The following is a 23469-nucleotide window of genomic DNA, read 5'->3' as shown; positions in this document are numbered from 1 at the left end:
TGTTTTGTGATCATTCCTTTATTCCACAGTTTATCATTCCTTTATTCCACAGTTTAGGAAAAAATAAAGTCTAATTTCATTTATTTTACAAATAAAGCAATGGTTTATTTACACAGATATTTTCATATATCCATTCTCATACTGTTTTGCTAAGTTAATTTTAAATCAAATAACTATATTTTATATAGTCCAAATGTATATAATTATCTGTATCTATCCCTCTACATACATTGTACTAATAAGACAAATATATATTACATATATGTAACACATAGCAATACAATGCACTCAAAATCATTAAATATGAGAAAAAATACTGTGAAGTTTATTAAGAATGCTATCATTCTTTAATAATTATTGTATCCATTGTAGAATGATTACTTATATAACATGTAATCTCTTACAAACTTATGACATGAAAATCTGATTAGAAACTGCATTCCAAGTACTTACAAAGAGCAAAAGGTTTAGGAAACAGATATAGTTTTATGTTATCCATAAACACGTTAGAAATCTCTGTTTGGTGAATGACATTTTACTTATGATTTAAAACAAACTTTCTCTCAAAGAATGCTCTAAAGTGTGTCATATTTCCATAGAAATTCTTTTACTCTTGGTGTATTTAGAAAAGTATGTTATATTTGCAAACACCTCACTGATTTAACTCATTCTGCAACTAGTCATTAAGCACCAAGCACTTAAAAACACTAGGCATTTTTCTAGGTGCTGGACGTACAGTAGTGATATAACAGTAGAGGACATACTATAAACAAGTGAAAACATAAATTACATGATAATTTGAGATATTGGTAATCATGATAAAAAACAAAGCAGAAGACACTGGCTTGGCAGAATGATAGTTACCCTTGACCAGCTGGGCAGAGATGACTCAGCCATGTGATGCTCTGAAGAAAGGATATTGCAGGCAGAAGGAGCAAGTACAAACTCTCAGAAGGGAATGACTTGCCTTGGTTTGTCTGAGAAACCTATGGACTGTTGAAGTAAGATGGATGGAGAAGAGTATGAGGAGATGAAGTGGAAGAGGAGAAAGGACTTGGGGATGTAGGACCTGTTGGGAAGCAGCCTGGATTTTATACTGAGTGAGAAGCTACAGAGGAAAGTTATGATCTCATTTACACTTTCAAAATATCACTCTTGCTGTTGTTTGAAGAATGAATTGGAGGGGCTAGGGGGAACTGGAAGGCTACTTCCCTGCCTAAGAAGGGTAGCTTACATTAGAGAACATGGCAATGGAGATAGGAGAGTGGGTTTTTATTATATTTTAAAGTAGAGCTGACAGGACTTGCTCTATCACATGTTAAGTGGTTCAGGAAAAAAGAAGAAATCAATACCTCCTAGGATTTTAGTTAGAACAACTAGTAGAAAGGTAGTGTCATTTAGTATAAAGGGAGAGGAACACACTGTGGGTGGATAGAATTAAGAGTTTTATTTTGGACGTGGGGGAGGCTTCCTAAACAGCCCAGTGGAGAGTAAAGAAATAGTGTATATAAAACACTGGACTATGAGGAAGAGGTCAGAGCAAGGAAGAAATAGGTAGACAGATAGATAGGTCAATAAATCGGATATACTGGCATGCAGATGGAATTAAAATCTATAGTACTAAATGTAGTGACCTATAGAGGAATATAGGAAGAAATGAAAAGAGTAAACAGGATAGTGACCTGGATATTTTCACATTTAGAGATCCAGAATAAAATAAAGACTGTTAAGGAGGCTGAAAAGAAAGGACACTTTAAGGTATGAGGAAAACCATGTAAGTGTGATGATGCAAATGGTGTAGAAGCCAGAAGAAGAAAACATTTCAGGAAGTATAAAGTTCAATGTGTTGGTTACTGCTGAGAGTAGAAGAAAAAGACGCAGAAGTGATGGCAGTGCTTGGCTCCATGGGCCTCCATGACTTCAAGAGTAGATTCAGGGAAGCAGATGTGGCTCAACTGATAAGAGCGTCCACCTACCATATAGGAGGTCCAGGGTTCAAACTCAGGGCCTCCTGGCCCATGTGGTGAGCCGGCCCATATGCAGTGCAGCTGTGTGCAAGGAGTACCATGCCCAGGCAGGGGTGTCCCCCGTGTAGGGGAGCCCCACTTGCAACGAGTGTGCCCTGCAAGGACAGCTGCCCTGCGCAAAAAAGCGCAGCCTGCTTAGGAGTGGCATCGCACACATGGAGAGCCAACGCAAGATGACGCAACAAAAAGAGAAACAGATTCCCAGTGCTGCTGAGAATGCAAGCGGACACAGAAGAAAACACAGTGAATGGACACAAGAGGGCAGACAACGGGGGGACTGAGGGGCAGGGGAGAGATATAAATAAAAAATAAATCTTAAAAATAAAAAAAGAGTAGATTAAGTGAAGGAGGAGGTTTGAAAGCCTGCATGGAAATACCAGTCAAAAGAGAGAAATGAGAGGTGAATAAATGGAGATAGTTCCTATGGCTATTTGAAGGTTTGTTGTGAATGAGAGGTAGTGTTTGGAGGGTCACATAGGATTAGGGGAGGTTATCTATTTTTTGAGAAGTGTGATTTCAGAACTTTCTGTGGAGATGGGAATGATTCAATGAACAGGGAAAATCATAGCACTATTATGTTTAATATTATTGATTGGATAGATGGAAAAAAGATAATGTCAGCCTGTAACACCAAAATGATTAGCCAATTCCATCAATTAAGTAGAAAATCAGCAGAAGAATATCACCTAATTGGTTAGACAATTTGGGGCCAAAAGATAAAAGCAATAATGTTCTATTAGTTCACTAAGAAAATCTATAGTGTGTGTGACCATTTGATCACCCTCAAAGTAGCATTTGGGATCACTTATAAAATTCACTTTTTGGTAGCCATGTTGACAAAATTTAGTAATTAGAAAAAAAGCTTACTGTGATTAATATGACATGCTTTGTACATTTATTTCTCTATTTTCTCATACAACAAAATCCAACAGTGTACATGGAAGTGGCAAAAGGACCGAGGTTCTTACTTGTACACTGATGTAGTTCTGATGCAGTATATGTACTATACAATGGGTTTATTTTTCATGTATTTAACATTATGTATTTATATTATGTAAATCTGACAATATGGAGAGAGAAAAAGAGGGGAAAGAAAGAGAGAACAATTTAAACACTGAATGTGAGTCTGTTGTTTGCTATGCTAATTAATGAGTATGAAACCTGGGGAGATCATGTAGTAAGAAATCCAAGTCTTCTTTTTTCTTACTTTGGTTCAGTTCCTGATGATGATTCTGGTGCTAACGAGGATGATGACTTCTAAAATAGGCTGCCTAAAAGCAAACCAACCACTTTGGTATTCAAACAGAGCAGCAGCAATACTGTCTAACTATAAATGCTGACAGTATTGGACCTACTAAGAGACTACGGATTGGTAACCAAGAGATTTTCAAAGGAAATTTTATCTCTGTGCAGATGGTGAAGTTGGGAGCTATATTTCAGGCCAAAGGAGCAGTGTACCTGTGGAAGCTTGAAGCTTTTGTGGATCCCAGAAAATCCTGTTCTGAAAGTTAATCCATTCCTGTGTGTAAATACATTGTAGGCGGGACCTTCTGATTAAATCATTTCAATAAAGGGTCTTTGATTAGACTGTGTGACCCAGGGTGGGCCTTAATCCTCTCACTGGAGTTTTTTTTTTTAATAAATGGAGAAATAAAAAGCCACAGATACAGAAAACAAAACAAAACAAAAAGCAAAACAGAACAAAAAAAAAGACAGAGAAAGAAGCCTCCAGAAGTTGAAATCAAGGAACCTGGGAGAGAGAAAAGCCACAGACCCAGAAGCCAGAATCTGAAGGCTATGAGGCCTGGAGGAGGGGAGAGACAAAAGGGCGTTACCATGGGCCTGACTGCCCATAGCTACAGCTTGGTGGGAAAGGATCTCATGATGATGCCTTGACTGGACATTTTCATGTCCTCAGAATTGTAAGCTCTTAACCTAATAATTCCCCACTATAAAAGCTGAACCACGTCAGGGATATTGTTTTGGCAGCATTTAGAAAACTAATACAGTACCTATGAACTGGAGAGTAGGTGTTACAACTCTGTTGAGATTCAGAACACAGTTGGTACATCGACAGCCCAAAGATTTAAGTCTCTTGGATATACACCAATCAACTCTAATAGTAATTATAGGTTCATATAGAAAGGTGACAAGAGTCATGTGCAGGAAACCACAACAGAGCCCAAGGAAACGATGATGGGCAATGACCATCCCAAGGAACCGAGAGAGTCTACAACCACAAGCAAGAGAGTCCCATCCATCTGCCCTATGGGATGGAAGCCCCCTCTCAATTAGAGGTGAAGTGGGCATCACCATCCCAGAATCCTCATGATTGGGGGATGAACTATGGACCAAATAGACTTACTGGTATTCTACTATATTGTGATTCTAGCAAAGCAAGAACTTATATCATTGATGTGGAGACAGTGGTCACTGGAGGTTCTGAGGGCAGGGAAAAGGAAAAAAAACAGTTGTAATATGGGAGCATTTTTGGGACTTGAGAATTGTCCTGAATGACGATGCAATGACAGGTACAGACCCTTATATATCTTGCCATAACCTACAAAATTATGTAAACTATAATTCATGCTTAGTGGTAATGCTCCAAAATGTTTTCATCAATTATAATGAATGTACCACACTAATGAAGGATGCTGTCCATGTGGGAAAATGTGGAAGGTATAGGGAGTGGGGCATTAGGGAATCCCCTTTATTTTTTTATGTAACACATAATCTAAGTATCTTAAAAATATATGTATATTAAAACAAAACAAACTAAAAAACAACACATAAAGTTCCTGAGACAATAAAGAGCATAAACTCTGAGATAACTACATTTCCAAGATGACCAGAGTTCAGTGAATGGTGAGTGAAGGAAGTGAGATGTGAGGTTAGAAACGCAATGGAGGACAGACTTCAGCTCCTACAATCTGATTTATTGGACTCACCTCACTCAGCTAAGATAGAGTTGAAGAAGGACAACCACCACACCATGGAGCCTAGAGTGCCTACAACTGAAAGCAGGAGGATTGCATCCAGTATCCATGTGGAATCTGAGCCTCCTCTTGACATAGAGATGCCACGGACATAACCAATCCAAGGTCCACAGAGAAAAGGTGGCATTGGAGTGGAGTGGGAAAAGTGGACATGGTGGCTGATATGGGTATGGGGAACGGCAGGAAGAGATGAGATGTGGAGGCACCTTTGGGACTTAGAGTTGCTCTGGATGGTGCTGCAGGGGCAATCACCGGACATTGTAAATCCTCCCAGGGCCCACTGGATGGAATGTGGAAGAGTATGGGCCATGATGTGGACCATTGACCATGAGGTGCAGAGATGCCCAGAGATGTACTTACCAAATGCAATGGATGTATCATGATGATGGGAGTGAGTGTTGCTGGGGGGGGAGTGGTGGGGGGGGGGAGTGGTGGGGTGGGGGTGGTGGGGTTGAATGGGACCTCATATTGTTTTTTTAATGTAATATTTTTACAAAATCAATAAAAAAAAAAAAGAAAGAAAAGCAATGGAAGAATTGTACATGCTCTGAAGGTGCATGATTACATATCGTTTGGGATGCTCAATAAATATGTACTATTATTAATGCTGTTTTTTAATGACCTCAAGGTCTTGGTCTTCTCAACACTCAATATAAATGTTTAATGTAGTTTATTAGTCACAGTGATACAGTAATATTGTCATAGATACCCAACTATGACTCCTTAAAAGAAAATATTCAGCAGCTTTTGTTGCCAGAGGCCTCCACTGTTGTGGTAACTATGTAATTAGAAATTTTGATTAGTCTGTCCTAATAGTGTCAAATTGTGTTTTAGTGTTTTAAACAAGCAAAATGTTCCTTTTGAGTTGTGCCAAGGTTTCTGAATACATTTTATCCCAAGACAGATAAGTGTAAGTTGTAAAAATTTCATAGGTCTGAGGATTATTTTTAGAAAATTGCACAAGGGTTCTTTGACTTTTCTGGTTTCATGTATTTTCCTTCATTTAGTCTCCATGTTAATCCTAAAAGTCATAACTTCCACTATTTCCCTCTCCTCTTCCTATTTTCCAAAGAGACTTATAATGGTTAAAAATGGTTAAATAGTATCACTCAGGATATTTTTGTTAAATGGACGGAATGAAATCTCCTTATGATATTTTTGTTCAAGAAAATGCTTCAAATATTTTCCAGTGATATATTTATCCTCTTTTAATCCATTCCTATCATGCAAAGAAATAAACTGTTTCCTTTGGCTGCCATATACTTCAAGTTCTCTACAGATCCTACTTGAGAAAAATAATTAATCTGCATTGAACACTGACTTTGTTTCCCCAGCTCTTCTAAGGCTAACAGAAGAACAATACCACGTTTCTCTCATAAGAAACCTGGTATTGTTCTGAGCTACTGTAATGCCTTGCCTGTTATTAATGTATCTGCTCAGTTCACCTTGTCTCACGCCATCTTTTAAGCCAGATGTTTGCTACTGTGACTTTGATTTTTCCACTTACTGATATGGTGAAAAAGTAAGCAGTATCAAGTCCAAGATAGCCTTTCACATTTTGTAAATAATCAACATATTAAATTTAATAATGCTGCCAAAAATATTTAAGTTAGAATGCTTAGGGGTCACTGAAACACCACCTGTACTACATCCTGCTTTGGCCAAAGCCAAGTAAAGGAAGGAGGACCCTCAAATGCTGAACTTCCTACTCCTGTAAATTGTTTGATTTCATAGCCTCTCTTTCCAAAACATGTTTAACACCCTAAAGTTCTCTTTTATGTAACAGATATGATAACTTAATTATTAACTAAAGTACAATAGAATAAAATAATCACCTAAATGATTTGAATATGATATTACCCTTCAAATCCTGGGATAGACTTATTTTCAGGTCACCCTGATTAAAAGTAGTTGGGCATATTATCTTGGTATATCTAAATCATTTGTTAACCATTTCTTTGAAGTTGAGCAAATAATTTCTCAGATTTAATAACCCCAGATACCTGTTTATTTTCCTGTGTGTAGTAAATGTACCACATTTATATCAAATCTGTTTTTGTTATTGTTTTTTAAAAAATATTTTTAGGTCTAATACCTGAGATGAAGCTGGATTTCATTTATAAAGCATAAACATAGAATATCTCCTCACTGTCTACCAAGCTATTAGAAATAAAACAGCACTTCAAGCTGAAACCCCAAGAAAAACAAATGCTTTATAGTATGTTTTAGCCTTTTTTTTTTTTTTTAATTTTCATCTAAATTCAAGGCATTATTATTTAGGGGATCTTTCCTTCAATCCAATTTCAAAAGGCAGCAGAAAATTCCAAGTGGTGGCTGGATAGGAAGTGGTCTCAGGGGCACACCCTGCAATCAGAATGTCTGGATTTATGCTCCACCACACTTATCAATTCTGTGCCAGTGGGCAGGTTATTTAGCCTTTTCTATGCCTTACTGACTTTATCTATGAATGGCAGGAAGGGGGACTCCTAGCTCATTGGATTATTCTGAGTATCATATAAGATAATCCATATAAAGTACTTAGACTAGTGCTCAGCATCTTTTTAAGGTTATTTATTGTTGTTGCACAATAAGACCTCAAAGTATCTTGCACAGATTAGGTTTCCAAATAGAATGATGTTAATTCCACTTGCTCTATTCAAGTACATCTCCTTCCTAGGCTTCACATTAAATGAAATGCTATTTAGAATGCAGCATAATTAAGTTGTAACATGCCAGAGAGACCACTTGTGTTCTCTGACATCCATTTTCACCTTCTTCCCTTAGTTATAGAACCTTCCCCATTTCCCCAGCTAAGGGCTGACCACCTTTTCTCTCCTTTTCTCTTCTGGATGGCATGGGAACAAGATAGTGGGAGCTGAAGGAGCTAATCTGGGTCTCAGAATGGGAGCACTTGTTGAAGCTGGCAAAGCCTGGGTCCTGGCATGGTGGAGTCACCATACCAACCCCAAAATGGACTGCCCACCTGGACTATTATGGGTCGTGATTCAACCATTCTCTTTGTGGGTATCTTGTTATAGCAGTCCAGCCACTCTATCAGAGAATGTAGCATATTCTAAATAAAACCCAGTGTGGATTTTTAAAATTAAAAAAAAATTAGTTTTGTAAAGAGTACCCTCAATTCTTTAACTTTGGAAAGGGAACTTGGGCTAATTAGTTCTCGTTAATTTCATATTTGGAATAACAAAAGATCCTTCTCCAACAATAAAGTTAATGGGAATTTTTCTTCCCTATGAAGTCGCAGAGTAGAGGTTGAGTGGGGGTGGGCAGCAATAAATAGTGTTCATTAAATTCCTTCACTGTATAAAGCATTCTGTGGAGTATAATCAATCTAGGTGTCCTTTTCTTAGTAGTTTAATATTCTGAAACAAACATACATATATGAACTTATTAATTATTATTTGGAGATGATTGTATTGCACTTGTTATTTTGGGTAGAAAACAGTTTGATATCACAATGAAAGAGTAAAATTTTTTCTACATTCTATAAAACAAAGTAGATTTTCTCTGTTTCTTATCACACCCACTGAATCCAATTGGATGGACACTCATCAACACTTTTATGAACTATGTGATATATAGGAAATTCTTTCTGGGAATTTGATAGAGCTTAAAGATACAAGGAGTAATTCCTGAGAGAACTTAAAACAGGAGTACAAGGTCTTAGAGAGACTTGTCAATGTAATTAGTTACTACTGGCAAAGAACTCCAAATTGAAATGGAAAGTCATAGTTTTAGGCATTCTAAGTGCTGGGTGATGAGTGTGAAAAAAAGTAGTTTATTATTTGGGTAAACAGTGTAGCTGTATCCAGTATCATAGAAGAGTTTATTCATTCAGTTGGGATTTACAATTTTTCCAACCAACAGTAGAAAGGCCAGATATCATGTATATGTATTTCCTGGCATGAAGGGACAGACGTATCACTTAGGAAAACATAAGGCAATTACTGAAAGATGAGAATAAATACTGTCCATAACAAGTGGTTAAATATTACAGGGACAGAATAAAATATGTTTATTTCCAAAAGGCAAAGGTCATTTAAAAAAGAATTTGTGATTCCCTTCCATCTTTTTAGCTGTACACATTTGTTATTATGTATATATAATATTATTATGTCAGCAATGGCCAGGATGTCATAAAAATTGGAAGATAGGAGAAGGTCTGTATGGAAAATGAAATGTCACCAAGACCAAGTCAGAAAATTAGTTACACAGTATTAACAGGCATGCTCTATATTCAAGGAACTGTGAAGAGAGAATTTCAGATACACACTTAAACTTCCAGATCCACGTGGAGGTGGGCAGAGTTTGAACCAATACAAACGCCCATTCACGGTCTTTGTAAATTGGCTCAGCATTTGCTAGTGCTCTCCTTCAGAATTTAGGCCTCATGTCAAAAAGATAAACCTGAGGCAAAAGTCAATTGCAGGGTCCTCTCTGTCTTTTTTGAGCCTGCATTTTGTTCTGAGATTGTTCTTGCTCATGGCCTTAGAAATTCTCTATTTACATGAATTCTAATATCCTCTCCAGTCCCTTTAAAATAGACTTCCATCACTTTTTGAGTGCTCAGTTGTATGTCTTAAAGCTGGTATACTTTGTCCCATGGCCCATGGCAAGAAATAGACGCCCATGTAGTAAATATCGTGTACAAGTCATAAGCCAAGCACATTAACTGCTAGAGAAAATGTATTTTAGTCTCCTAACTCAAAAGTCATAACTTTAAAAAACCGAGGCCCAGTTCCAACTTAGAATTCTTAGACTGATCAGAGTTCTGTGCTTAAATTTGACCTACCCTAACCTCCTGCCATGCCCTGTTGCTCACACCTTCTATTTCCACCCCTTTGTTCAGTCCTCAATCTCCAGAAACCTTGTTCCTGGGATTCAAGAAAATCTCTTGTTATTTCACTATCTGGATACAAACTTAAGGAACAGACAGCTCAGGGACTAAATCCCAGATTTAACACAATAATATATTAAAATAAACAGTATGTAACAAAAGATTACAGGACAAATAAATGCAAAATGATGGCTCATCTAAAGGAGAAGGATAAAAATTAAGAAACCGTCAATGAAGAATACAAGACTTTGGACATATAGGACAAAGACTTTATAAAAATGACCTCCAATATATGCTCAAGGAGATAAAGGAAAACATTGAGAAAGAACTAATGGATATCAGGAAAATGGTGAATGAACAACCAGAACAACCAGAGAGTTTTAATAGAGAGATAGTAATTTTAAAAAGGAATTAAATACAGAACTACTGAGGCAAAGAAAATAATAAATGAGATAGAAAATTCCCTGAAGGATTTCAACAGCAGACTTGAGCTAGCAGAAGAAAAATTAAGTGAACTTGAAGACAAGATGTTTGAAGTGATTCAGGCTGAGGAACAGAAAGAAAAAAGAATGAAAAAGAGTGAAGAGAACCGAAGAGATCCACGGGACACTATGAAGCATATCAAGATATTCATTACAGTATTCACAAAAAGAGAAAAGAGAAAGGGGAAGAAGGAATATTTAAAGAAATAATGGCAGAACACATCCCCAATTTTATGGAAACCATGAATATAAACAATCATGAACCCCCAAAGAATCTCAAACAAGATAAACTCAAAGAGAACCACATGCAGACACAAAGAAGTCAAACTGGCAAATGCCAAGGACAAAGAGAGAGACCTGAAAGCTGCAAGAGACAAGCACTGTGTTATACAAGGTAGTTCAAATAAAGCTAAGTGCCCATTTCTCATCAGGACCCACGAAGGCAAGAAGGCAGTGGGAAAAAATTAAATGCTGGAAGAAAACAACTACCAGCCAAGAACTTTATATCTGGCAAAATTATCTTTCAAAAATGAGGTGAGATTAAAAACATTCCCCCAGATATATAAAAATTGAAGGAGTTCGTTAGCACTATATCTGCACTATAAAAAATGCTAAAGGGAATTCTTCAGACTAAGAGGAAAGGACACTGGACAGGGACAGAAGAGGAATAAAGAAATAAAGACGTCAAGTAAAAGTAACCATGTGGGAAATATAAATGCCAGTTTATCATACTATATATTTTGGTATATAATTTGACTGTTTACTTCTTACAGGTTGTAAAATACAAATGCATAAAAAGTAATGTTAAATCTATGGTTTTGGACATACAAAAGGAATAAAGATATAATTTTAACAAGTACAACAAAAGGTGGGGAGGTTGGAGGGGTTTAGAGAGTGTGTATGCTACTGAACTTAATTTGGTATCAAAATAAATGTGACTGTTACAGATTTAGGATAGTAAATTTAAGACCCATGATTTTCACAAAGAAAATATCAGTAAAAAATTTTAGAGGAGAAATAAGAAAGGACTCAAAATGGTGCACTACAAAAAATCCAAAAGATATCAAAGTGGCATTAATGGAAGAACTGGGGAACAAACGTGGTATAAAGATATAATTGAAATGAAACAATGCATCTTTTCTGACCAAAATGGAATAAAACTGGAGATCAATAAAAGAGGAAGAATTGGAAAAGTCACAAATATGTGGAAATTAAATGACACACTCTTAAACAACCAATATGTCAAAGAAGTCACAAGGGAAATTAAGAAATATCTTGAGGTTAATGTAAATGAAATCACAACATACCAGATTTATGGGATGTAGCAAAGGCAAGGCTGAGAGGGAATTGCATAGCTCTAAATGCTTGCATTAAAAAAATTATTTCTCAAATCGGACAGCTAATCTCACAGCTGGAGGAACTGGAATAAGAAGAATAAACTAAGTCCAAAGTAAGCAGAAGAAACAGAATAACAAAGATTAGAGCAAAGATAAACAGAGAATAAAAAAACAATAGAGAGAATTAATAACACTCAAAGTTAGTTCTTTGAAAAGGTTAGTAAAATCGAGAAACCTTTAGCTAGACTGACCAAGAAAAAAACAGAGAAGACACAAATAACTAAAATAAAAAATGAAAAGAAGGACATTACTATTGACCCCATAGATAGAAAGGATTTTACAAGGCTTCTATGGACAACTGTACTCCAACAACTTAAAAACCTTGAAGAAATGGGAAATTCATAGAAATAAACAAATGATCTACTCTGACTAAGAAGAATTAGAACTCAAAGACCAGTAACAAGTAAAAAGACTGAATCACTGATTAAAAATTTTCCAACAAAGAAAAGCACCAGGCTTCACTGGTGAGTTTTACCCAACATTCCAAGAAGAATTAACACCAATCCTGCTTAAACTCTTCCAAATACTGAGGAGCAGGAACATTTTCTAACCCTCATTCTATGAGGCTAATATCCTAATACCAAAGCCAGATAAAGTTATCCCAAGAAAATAAAATTACACGCTAATATCACTTATGAATAAAATGGAAAAATCCTCAATAAAATACTAGCAAACAGAATACAATAGCACAGAAAATAATTATACAACATGATCAAGTGGGATTTATTCCTAGTATGCAAGGGTGGCTCAACATAAAATAATTTAATGTAATATGCAACATCAATAGAAAAAAAGGAAAAATAAATATGATCACCTTAACTGATGCAGAAAAGAATTTTGACAAGATCTAGCACTCCTTGCCTAAAACACTCAGAAAAATAGGTATAGAAGGAGACTTTCTCAACATGAAAGAGGATATATGAAAATCCTGTAGGTACCATCATCTCCAATTGTAAAAGACTGAAAGCTTTCTCTCTCTCTAAGATGAGGAACAAGATAAGAATGCCCATTATCACCACTGTTATTCAACATTGTACTGTAAGGGCTATCCAGTGTAATTAGGCAAGAAAAAAAAATAAAAGGCATGCAAATTGGAAAGGAAGTAGTAAAATATTCCCTATATATAGATGACATAATTCTATATATAGAAAACCCCGAAAAATCTGTAATAAAGTTACTGAGATAATAAATGAAATGAACAAAGTAGTGAGGTACAAGATCAATATGCAAATATAAATAGTAATTCTATATACTAGTAATAATAATCTGAAGAGTAAATAAAAATATCTTTATAATAACATTAAAAGAATCAAATATCTAGGAATAAATTTAACCAAGGATGTAAAGGAGTTATACATAGAAAAGTACAAAGCACTGCTAAAAGAAATCTGTGAAGACTTAAGTATATGGAAGGATATTCTATGTTCATGGACTAGAAGACTAAATATGGTTAAGATATAAATTCCACCCAAAATGATTTACAGCTTGAATGCAATCCCAAATCAAAATTCCAACAGCCTTTTTTGTAGAAATGGGAAAACTAATCATCAAATTTATATGGAAGAGTAAGGGGTCCTGAATAGCCAAACTCATCTTGAAAAAGAAGAGAGAAGTTGGAGGATTCACAATTCTCTTTTTTAAAACTTATTATAAAATACAGCAAAATAGATTAGTACTGGCACAAGGCATAACATATTGGCTAATGTAATCAAATTCACATTTCACAAATAACCCTCATATCTATGACAGTGCTTTTTTTAATTAGAGGAGTTGTTGGTTTACAGAAAAATTGCATAAAATACAGAGTACTGGTATAGCACCCTATTATTAACACCTTGCATTAGCATGGTACATTTGCTGCAATTCATAAAAGAAAATTTTTATAATTGTATTATTAACCATAGTCCATAGCTTACATTAAGTTCATTGTGTTGTACAACCCTGTTTTTAAAAAAAAAATTGTTTTCTTATATTTACAACCAGAAATTTCCCATTTTAACCACTTTCAAGTATATAATTCAGTGCTGTTAATTATGTTCACAATGTTGCATTACCATCACCACTATCCATTATCAGAACTTTTCCATCAAACCAAATAGAAACTCAGCAAAATTGAAGCATTAATTCATTATTACCTACACACACTCCAGAAAACAGAAAGTATTCTATTTTCTGACTTGATTATTTTTTTTAATTTCAATTATTTCATATAAGTGAGATCATACAATATTTGTCCTTTTGAGTATGGTTTATTTCACTCAACATGATGTCTTCAAGGTTCATCCACATTGTTACATGTATCAGAACTTCAATTAATTTTATGGCTGGCTAGATAACATACCATTGTATATACATACCACATTGCATTTATCTATTCATCTATTGAGGAACACATGGGTTGCTTCTATCTCTTGGCAATTTTGAGTAATGCCACTGTGAACTTGGATGTGAATATATCTGTTCATGTCCCTGCTTTTAATTATTTGGGTATATACTCAGACGTGGGATTGCTGGGTCATATGGTAATTTTATGCTTAACCTTCTGAAGAACCATGAATTTATTTTTGACAAGGGTGCCAAGTTCACTCAATAGGTAAAGGGTAGTCTGCAAGAAGGCACTGGGAAGACTGGATATAAATATGCAAAGTAATGAAGGGGGACCCTTTCCTCAAACCATACATATAAATAAACTCAAAATGGATCAAAGACCTAAATTAAGAACTTAAACCATACAATTCTTAAAAGAAAACTTTATGATCTTGTGTTAGGCAATGGTTTCTTAGACTTCACAACAAAAGCATGCAGAACAAAAGAAAAAAATAGATAAATAGGATTTTACCAAATTAAAAACTTTTATGCATCAAATGACTTTCACATGAAAGTAAAAAGACAACCTAAAGAATGAGAATAAATATGAGGAAAGGGTTCAATATCCATATAAGATAAATAAAACAAAACAAAAACAGAAAGACAAACAACCCAATTAAAAGTGGGTAAAAGATGTCAATAGACATTTCTTCAAATAAGATATACAAATGGCTAAAAAGCATGAAAGGTGCTCCACACTCTTAGCCATTAGGGAATTGCAAATCAATACCACAATGAGATACCATTTCACATCCACTAGAATATATAATAATAAGTGTTGGAGAGAACATGAACAAATAGGAACACTCACACACTGTTGTTGGAATGTAAAATAGCACAGTTGTTTTGGAAGACAGTTTGGCAGTTCCTCAGAAAGTTAAGTATAAAACTGCCATACGACCTAGCAATCCCACTTACAGGTATATACCAAAAAGAAATGAAAGCAAGGATTGGAGCAAATATTTACACACTGATGTTCATAGCAGCTTTATTCACATTTGCCAAAAGATGGAAGCAACCCAAGGGTTCATCAACAGAAGAAAGGTTCAGCAAAAGGTGGAACGTTATTCTGCCATATAATTTACAGAAGTTCTGATACACGTGACAACATGGATAAAGCTTGAAGAGTTCCTGTTGCGGGTAATAAATTATATGCCAAGGACCAAAAAATGTATGATCTCACTGATATGACATAGTTAGAATGAGCAAATACAGAGTTAGAAATTTGAATACAGGTTATTATGGGCTGGGGTAGGGGTAGAGGATGGAGAGTTAATGCTTCAGTTGTGCAGAGTTTCTATTTGGTCTCATGGGAATGTTTTGGTAATGGTAGTGGTGACGGTAACTTAACATTGTGAATGTAATTTACACACTGAATTATATATTTGTAAGTAATTAAAGGGAGAAATTTGGGTTGTAATATATGTTACCTGAATTTTAAAAATACCTACAGTACTGTAAAACACTACCAGTTAATCCTAATGTAACATATGGACTATAGTTATCAGTATAATAATAATATTATTATTTTATCAAATGTAAGAAAGGCTCCTCACTAATGCAAAGTGCCAATAATAGGGAAAACGAGGAAGTTACATGAGATCTCTGTATTTTATGCATGATTTTTCTGTAAACCTACAACTTCTATAACAAAAATAAATTTTTACAACACCCATGGATATGGAAAACACATAATCTTGTTTTTTAACTCCAGCATTTTCAGGGGAAATAGAAAGTAAATTCAGATGCAGTAACAGCCATCTATTTCCTCTTGCTTCAAAATCAAGAGGTAAGAAATAAAGGTAGTCAGAGAGTGCTTTACCACTGTTAGTTTAGTTCTTCAAATAACACAGTTTACATTTCACTAATAGGGGCATTTGGAATTTTATGGCAGACTGGATACTTTCAACTCAGCGGGCAAAAAACATAAAAATGTTCACTGGTAAATTTTCAGTGAGCCAGTCAGTAAATACTATAGCGCTCTCATACAGGCAGAATGACAATTACAAAACAATTCATATTTACTGCCCCTATTTTACCCACACCTTACCCAATACCTTCAGAAACCTGCATTTGACTCCAGGAGATTTTGTGTGTCACTGGAGAGGACTGAAAAGATAAGAACTAGTTAAGGTGGCTGTACTCTCTGAAAATATTGTGATATGTCACAATTGGAGGTTTATTTGGGTACATCTGGTTGGTACCAGTTCTTTCATCAGCTTAATGTCTAACACCAGCTGACGTACCTATTCTAGTGGAAAGGGAATTAAAGTTAAAAACAGCAGCAGAACAGTGATATCCATTTAATAATTGATCAAAAGGGTAACATACCAAGATTAGCCAGTAGTCATAGGAGGAGGTCAATTATACGTTCAGGAGAAATTTTGCAGATCCTGAGAGGAGAATGAAATAATAGAGACAGGGAGGCCAACCTTCCTGAAGAAAAAAGTCCATAAGAATGAGGGTGGCCACCAGCAGGATGTGATTCTGACCAGTTTGTCCTTGTAAAGCAAACACTCTGATTACTTCATTTCAGGTTGACACTTACCAAAACTTATCTCAGAGTATGGACATTACAAAGAGGAAAAATGTGCAAATGAAGTAAATCCTGATCATTTGAGGCCTGGCTACACAGGTCTTGGGAGGTTTGTGTGTCAATCATGAAGAATGATTTTATAATGGGAAGAATAACCTGTATAAAAGGATTCATTTGAGCCTGTGTGCTTGGGAGATTTGGCAAACTGCTGGCTGGTTGCTGCCCTTGCTGACTATTGTTAAAATCAGTATAAAATAAAACAAAACAAAGCATATCCAAAGACCAAAAGAAAACTCTCAGGAAATAAAAAGAAAATGATTGGTGGTGAAAACTGCTAGAACAGAATATTAAAAATATTATGATCTTTAATTTTCACCCCATTACCCTCTACTTTCAGAAAAGTAGATCAAGAAGAACTTGAAATCTTCAATGCAATAAAAGCCTAAAAATATGCCTAGAAAGGGAAAAACTAGTGGACCAAGGCTTACCAGAATGCATTTACCAATATCTTAGGGTATACAGGAATTAACTGAATTATCTCAAGCACAGTATTTAAAGATTCTGTGGGAGAACAACAAATGAGACTAAACAGATGTCTAAGCATCAACAGGTTGAATATGTTAATAAAAAGGGGGACAGGAATAATGTACGTATTATTGGCACTACTTCGACATCCTTAGCAATGTCAATTACTTTCTGCCTCTCTCTTTTGACATCTTGGTTATTACTTTCGAGGATTTGTCCTAACTTGATTGTAAAGCAATGATAGGATAGTCCTGATAGCTTCAGGAGTTAGGCCAGTAGGTACTAACAATGCAAAAATGCTTGATTCTATTTGGTTTCAACTTAACAAGTGGGAACAAATGAATGTGCCCAAGATTAAAAAGCTGATAATTCTTTTCCAGAAGGAAAACACTATAAAGCTAAAAACACATCTGACACGTTTTCATTAGAGATGTAAACTTAAAATATTAAATATCTCCCTTTATTCAATGTATTCTGAGGCTTATGCAATATGCTTTCATATTTGCATTATGTATACTGCATTAAAGTATACTGCTTTCATATTTGCATTATTTATTCTCAGACTACATCAATTGAGGATTAAAAGAATATTAAAAATAAGCATTGAACTTTAAAAACACTGAAATGTAAAAGATAATTGGATTAAGTTAATCATTTGATCCATGTGCATTTTACAATAGAAGAGATCTGAAACCAAGAAATGAGTTACTGCTTAAATTGTTAAATCTGTAGAGTTTCTATTTGGGTTGACCATAAAGTTTTGGTAATGAATTATGGTGATGGCAGCACAATATTGTGAAGGTAATTAAAAGCACTGAATTATATATGCCAATGTGGTTAAAAGGGAGAAATTTTAGGTTGTATGCATGTTACTAGAATAAAAACAAAAATAACATAGGACTGTGAAATACAAATGGTGAACTGCATTTCAGGCAATGGACGATAATTAATAGTACAATTATAAAAATATCCTTCCATGAATCATAACAAGTGTACCACACTAATGAAAGGTGTTAATAACAGGGTAGTGTATACACACACACACACACGTATATATATATACGCACTCTGTATTTTTTGTATGATTTTTCTGTAAACCTACAACTTTTCTAATGAAAAAAAGTGATCTCATTCAAAGTATTTGCTTAAAAAACCCAAGGCATGTAAGGTTAAATCCTTATTCCATGGCTGCACAGTGAAAATTAGAGTCTGAACTTTCCACTCCAAAGTCTGTGGCATTTACTCTGAAATTTCACTTTCCATTTTGTGAAAAAAAGTCTCATTATGAAAGCTGTAGACTGTGTCCTTTATTCCTAGGACTGTTTATTTCAGAAAGAACACATATTTTCACACTCCATTTATTCACACTTTAACAGGCCAAGTTCAACCACCAGTGACTGCAGCCATTTCTCTGCTACAATAAATTGTTATGTAATAGGCGATACAACTTGGTTGAAGTCATACACAGTATCCCCACAATGAAAAGAATCCAATTGTTACAGATTAAACATAGTTCAGAGAAATCCTTTTAGTTCTGCCATTCTTAGAGATGGGAACATTTGTTTGTAAACCTATTTTTGAAGAACTATAGAGAAAGATTCTCAATAATGTTTCTTGATATTGACCCTAAAATGTACAAAGGGAAAAAAGCACTGTTTGTTCCTGGTACCCTAGACAGTTGGTGAATTTATTTCTGCAGCATTTCTTTACAAAAGAGTTAATACATATTTTTTGAAAGATAATAAGCAGTTACTAACCCAATCAAAGGGAAAATTAAGCATTATTATGGATTTGAAAACTTCATCTACCATTTGTTAAGTTAAAGGCAAAAAAAACTAAAAAAATTAAAAAGATAGAACCTGGGAAAGCATAGATGAAAATAATTTTCTCAGAAATATATTCAAGTAAACAATTAGGATGAGAAAGGATGTCATCTTTTGTAAAGTTAAATTCCATAGAAATATTAAAGCAATTTCAATTGCAGAATGAGATAATTCTCTTTAACCTTTATACTTTCCTCTTTAGGATGATGCAATATAATAATGATATGGAAAGTCATTATCACCAACACAAACCTATGGCATGTTCAACAAAGAGTGTGGGGTCTGGTCTAGCAATTTCAAACAAACTTCCAGAACCACTGTGCTTAGAATCCTTGACCCAGATATTTTCATTTTTCATTTTAAAATATGTTAAAATTACTGCCCTCATTCCAACACTCTATACCAGGAGTTCTTAACCTTTTTTTCCCCATGGATCCCTCTGCCAGTCAGGTATAAACCACGGAACTCTTACTAAGTCTACACTATACTGTGTATTATTTAATACATATATTACACCTGCACCAACCCAAAAGAATAGTGTTTTTTTGAATTTCAATTCAAGCTCTGACCCCTTGTTAAAAACTCCTGCTCTATACCCTGACCTGCTACGGTCCCAGCCAGTCTAGACTGTCCCTGTTTTGTTCTAACCCACAGTGTAAAAATTGCATTTATGAAGCATTCCAAGAATTATAAATCATTTTCACTTTGTTGATAAGGGAAATGAGGGTAAGAGAGGTTAAACAATTTGCCAAGATCACAAACATAAGAAATGACTAAACCAGAATTAAAATCCAGTCATTTCATTCTATGTTATCAAATACCTTTCCAGGCACTCACCAGTTGAACTCCAAGACAAGATGGCTCATTTATCCACACACCCTCCCTGGACACAGTCCAGTGCTTTAGGATACAAGCTTCACAGACCCAGTTTATCTTACTCTGGACTTCATCTGATTCCTGACTCCCACTATCTGGCAGGTATGCTTGGAGATAATTTATTTTTGGGGATACACTTATCACACTTCTAATAACCATACTAATAAGCATGAGACTAAAATTCAAACAAGGGATAACGTTTCAGGTCTTAAAGTTTTATACTAGTGCTCTGGCTTTACTTTGGAAGGAAGACCAGGATAAGCATTTTGCTTTACATCTTAGCACTTACGGAACACAGGATGCTCTTATGTTAGTGTTTTCATAAAAGTTTATCAGAAAAAAAAAGCTTATCAGAATAGTAATCCAGACCCTTCCTCCAGAACATATATTTTGACTTACTAGCACTTGAGATCAACACAGGAAAGCATGTGGCTGGGGGAAAAACACAAAGAGGTAAAATGTCAATTAAACAAATTTGCATAACAACCACTCAAAATAGATCCTCAGCCACAGGCACACACAAAGAAAAGAGAAGGGAAAAGATTAGCAGCTTGCATGGTTACACATACTTAAAAAGCTTTAGATGGAAGTAAAGTTGACAAATGTAGTTTACAAATTTCATGCTTTTCACCCTCAAGGAAAATTTTATTTTAGCGTCTTTTCTCACAAATGTGTCTTTAACTTTCTTGGGAAAACACATTTCTCCCATCCCTTCTCTTTTCCATCTAAATCCTTATATGCTTTACACAGCAGTCCTCCTCCTTGGTAGCATTCCTACCATAATCTTCTGCTCTCTCCTCTCCACCTTATTCTCCTTAATTTTACTCTTCAATACCCACAGTTCCCACATTTTCTCCTTCTACTATCTGTTTATAAACATACATAGGTCCACCTTCTATGCTCTGATTTCTCATATACAAAACACATACTCATCCCTTCATTTCTCAAATATATATTAAGCACTTAGATTGCACTGAAGAGTCAAAATTAAAATGAGGTTATAAACGAGTAGCAGAGAAAAACACATAGGAAAGTCAACTTCAGTATGATAAGAAGTATAAGACATGCTTAAGTGAGTGATAGGAGAAAGAAGGAAGTTAATATCTCTGGGTGTGTAAAGAAACTTCTTGCAGAGGAGTAGATGCCTAAGCTATACCTTGTTAAAAATCTTTTGCTAGACAAATGGGGGAGGCAAAAAAGACTGTGGGGGCAAAGCCTCCTGGAGGCCACTGTTAAATAATCAAAAGTTGTACCTCTAATTCCTTTTTATCTACTATGTCTTGATTTACCTGCAATCTGGAGTGATTCTCATCTATTTTACTTATTTGTACTTTGAAAGTTCACAATAAAACCACTGGCCTTTTCTCAGTGTTAATTGTTTGGATCTCCTCAATGCGGAGGAAGTCAGGGGAACCACCAGCAGTGTTTCCTGCCCAAAGACTTGGCAAACCATTTGAGAAACTCTGGGAAAAAGGGAGAGTTAAGGCTATGTGCTATTACAGTTTTCTTCCCGTGTCTTTAACCTTTTTTCCTTTTATCTTTTATCTAACTTTCTTTCGCCCCTTAAGGCAGCTTTATCCTAAGAATTCATCTTTGAATTCTCTGAATTCTCTACAGCCTAATTTGAGGATCTCCTCAACTCTCCTGACTAATAAATATCATCTCTATGTGGATAACTCCCATGGTTACATCTCTAATTTCAAGAAATTTCTTGAGTTTTAATTCTACATTTCTACTAGTTTTCTGGTAGAAACTTCACCTTAAGAGTTTACTGTAATTGTTGGCTGGCTACAGTCCCGTTATTCAGTTTAATGTAAATTTATGTTTCTGTGAGGGTCTTTTGTCGATGTAACTGAAGTCCATACCTAGCTGAGATTATTTTACATAATCTGGGAGGCCTTGAGTAAATGAGCTGAACAGTTTTCAGAGCAGAGCTGAGACATCCTGATGAAGAAGAAATTCCACTTGTGAATAGCATAGTCAGCCCTGCTGGGAAGTTCTAGCTATTCTTCCTGATGGCTTGTCCTCGGAATTTGGACTTGCCTAGGCAACCTGTACAACTGTGTAAGTCAGTCCTTTGTTTGTAATAAATCTCATACATATATATATATATATATATGTATTCTGGTTTCTGCTTCTTTGACTGAACCCCAGCTGATACAGGTTTACAGACACAATCTGGCCTCCTCTACTAATTTCCCATTTTTGTTAAGGGTGCTGCCATTTTTCCATGATCAAAACATGATTTTCATTGTTATTCTTACTGCTTTATCTTCTTTACCTATTCCTTCCTTCTTACTTCAACTTTTATCCCTATATTGAGATTCTTTTCATTTCAATTAGTTTTTTACAACTCTCATATTAATTTTCAAGAGATGACATGTTGGTCTCCTCCACTTTTACTGGCTCTCCCATAGCCTAGTAGATCATTTATGGTGTCTCCATATTTGATTTCCATCAACTCTGCCACATTTACTTCACCCTGTTCCCTGGCAGCAACCCTCTGCAACAATCAAGCTCTTAATGAGTTGACATTTCCTGCCTCTATGTTTTTCCTTTTACAATCCCACCTACCTGGGATGCCTTTCCTGTCTTTTTCTTACCAATACTTTAAGATGACCTCAAAGTTTATTCTCTTAAATCTAATCTACTCGCCTAAGCTGCAGTGACAGTGCTCTCTAAACTCTTATATTATTTCCCTGTAAGTTGGTAATTGATTATGAACTTCTTTATGGAAACATGTAGATGAAAATAATAGACTTTTAATAAAATATTTTACTTATATATGACTTTACACCTGAATATATTCTTATAAATAATACACCTCCTTTCAGCACTTTCTGTCAGAGTGCTTTGTAAAGACAAAGTAGTTTTCAGTAAATATTTACTGAGATGGTGACTGAATTTTAGTAACTACAGTTTAAATATTAACTGTATATATGTCCATAGAATCCCAAATATTCAGGACTACAATGATTATTTACTGTTGATCTTATAAAAGTTTAAACTGTGAGGGGAAAAAAATGAACTTTTTACTTAGGTGGAAAAACATCTTCTTGTCTCCCATTAATAATAATCACAGATAAGAAGCAAGAGAACATTTCACTCAGCTGGTTAAGCATGAGGATGGCATAAAATAAACAGATGTTGATTCCCTTTAAGACAAATCACTGAAACTGAATCGGCAATTAGGGCAGGGAAAGATATAATTCACAAATGTATTCCAGCCATCATAAGTATATTTATGCCTTCATTCCATGGATGAGCCCTGCTTCTAAAGTTAAATGCTAAGTGTTAAAGGAACTAAATATTAGCAATTCATTCCATAAAATAATTATTCAGGTTGTAAAAGAAAAAGATATAAACCAAACACCAGCAATATGTGGTAGACTCTTCCTTGATAATTTATGGAACTGTCCATATGCAAAAGTGTCCTCCCTTAGATTTTGATTTAGAATCCATTTAGAAAATATGAAGAAAGGAAGTTACTGATAAATGTTAGTTTACCACAAGGATTACATGCTTGGACTCCGGAGAACAGCACTGTTTTAAATATATATATAATGTATGTGTGTGTTTATGACC

General features: G+C 35.2%; 1 protein-coding gene across 50 annotated transcripts in view; it reads right to left on the bottom strand.

The window, feature by feature from the left end:
• RIMS1 (regulating synaptic membrane exocytosis 1) overlaps positions 1-23469 on the bottom strand; it is a 538768-nt gene that overhangs the window by 30721 nt on the left and 484578 nt on the right. The gene's annotated exons all lie outside the window — the stretch shown is intronic.

This window comes from Dasypus novemcinctus, chromosome 11 (genome assembly GCF_030445035.2).
Source record: "Dasypus novemcinctus isolate mDasNov1 chromosome 11, mDasNov1.1.hap2, whole genome shotgun sequence".
Lineage (NCBI taxonomy): Eukaryota > Metazoa > Chordata > Mammalia > Cingulata > Dasypodidae > Dasypus > Dasypus novemcinctus.
This window is presented reverse-complemented; position numbering and strand designations above follow the sequence as displayed.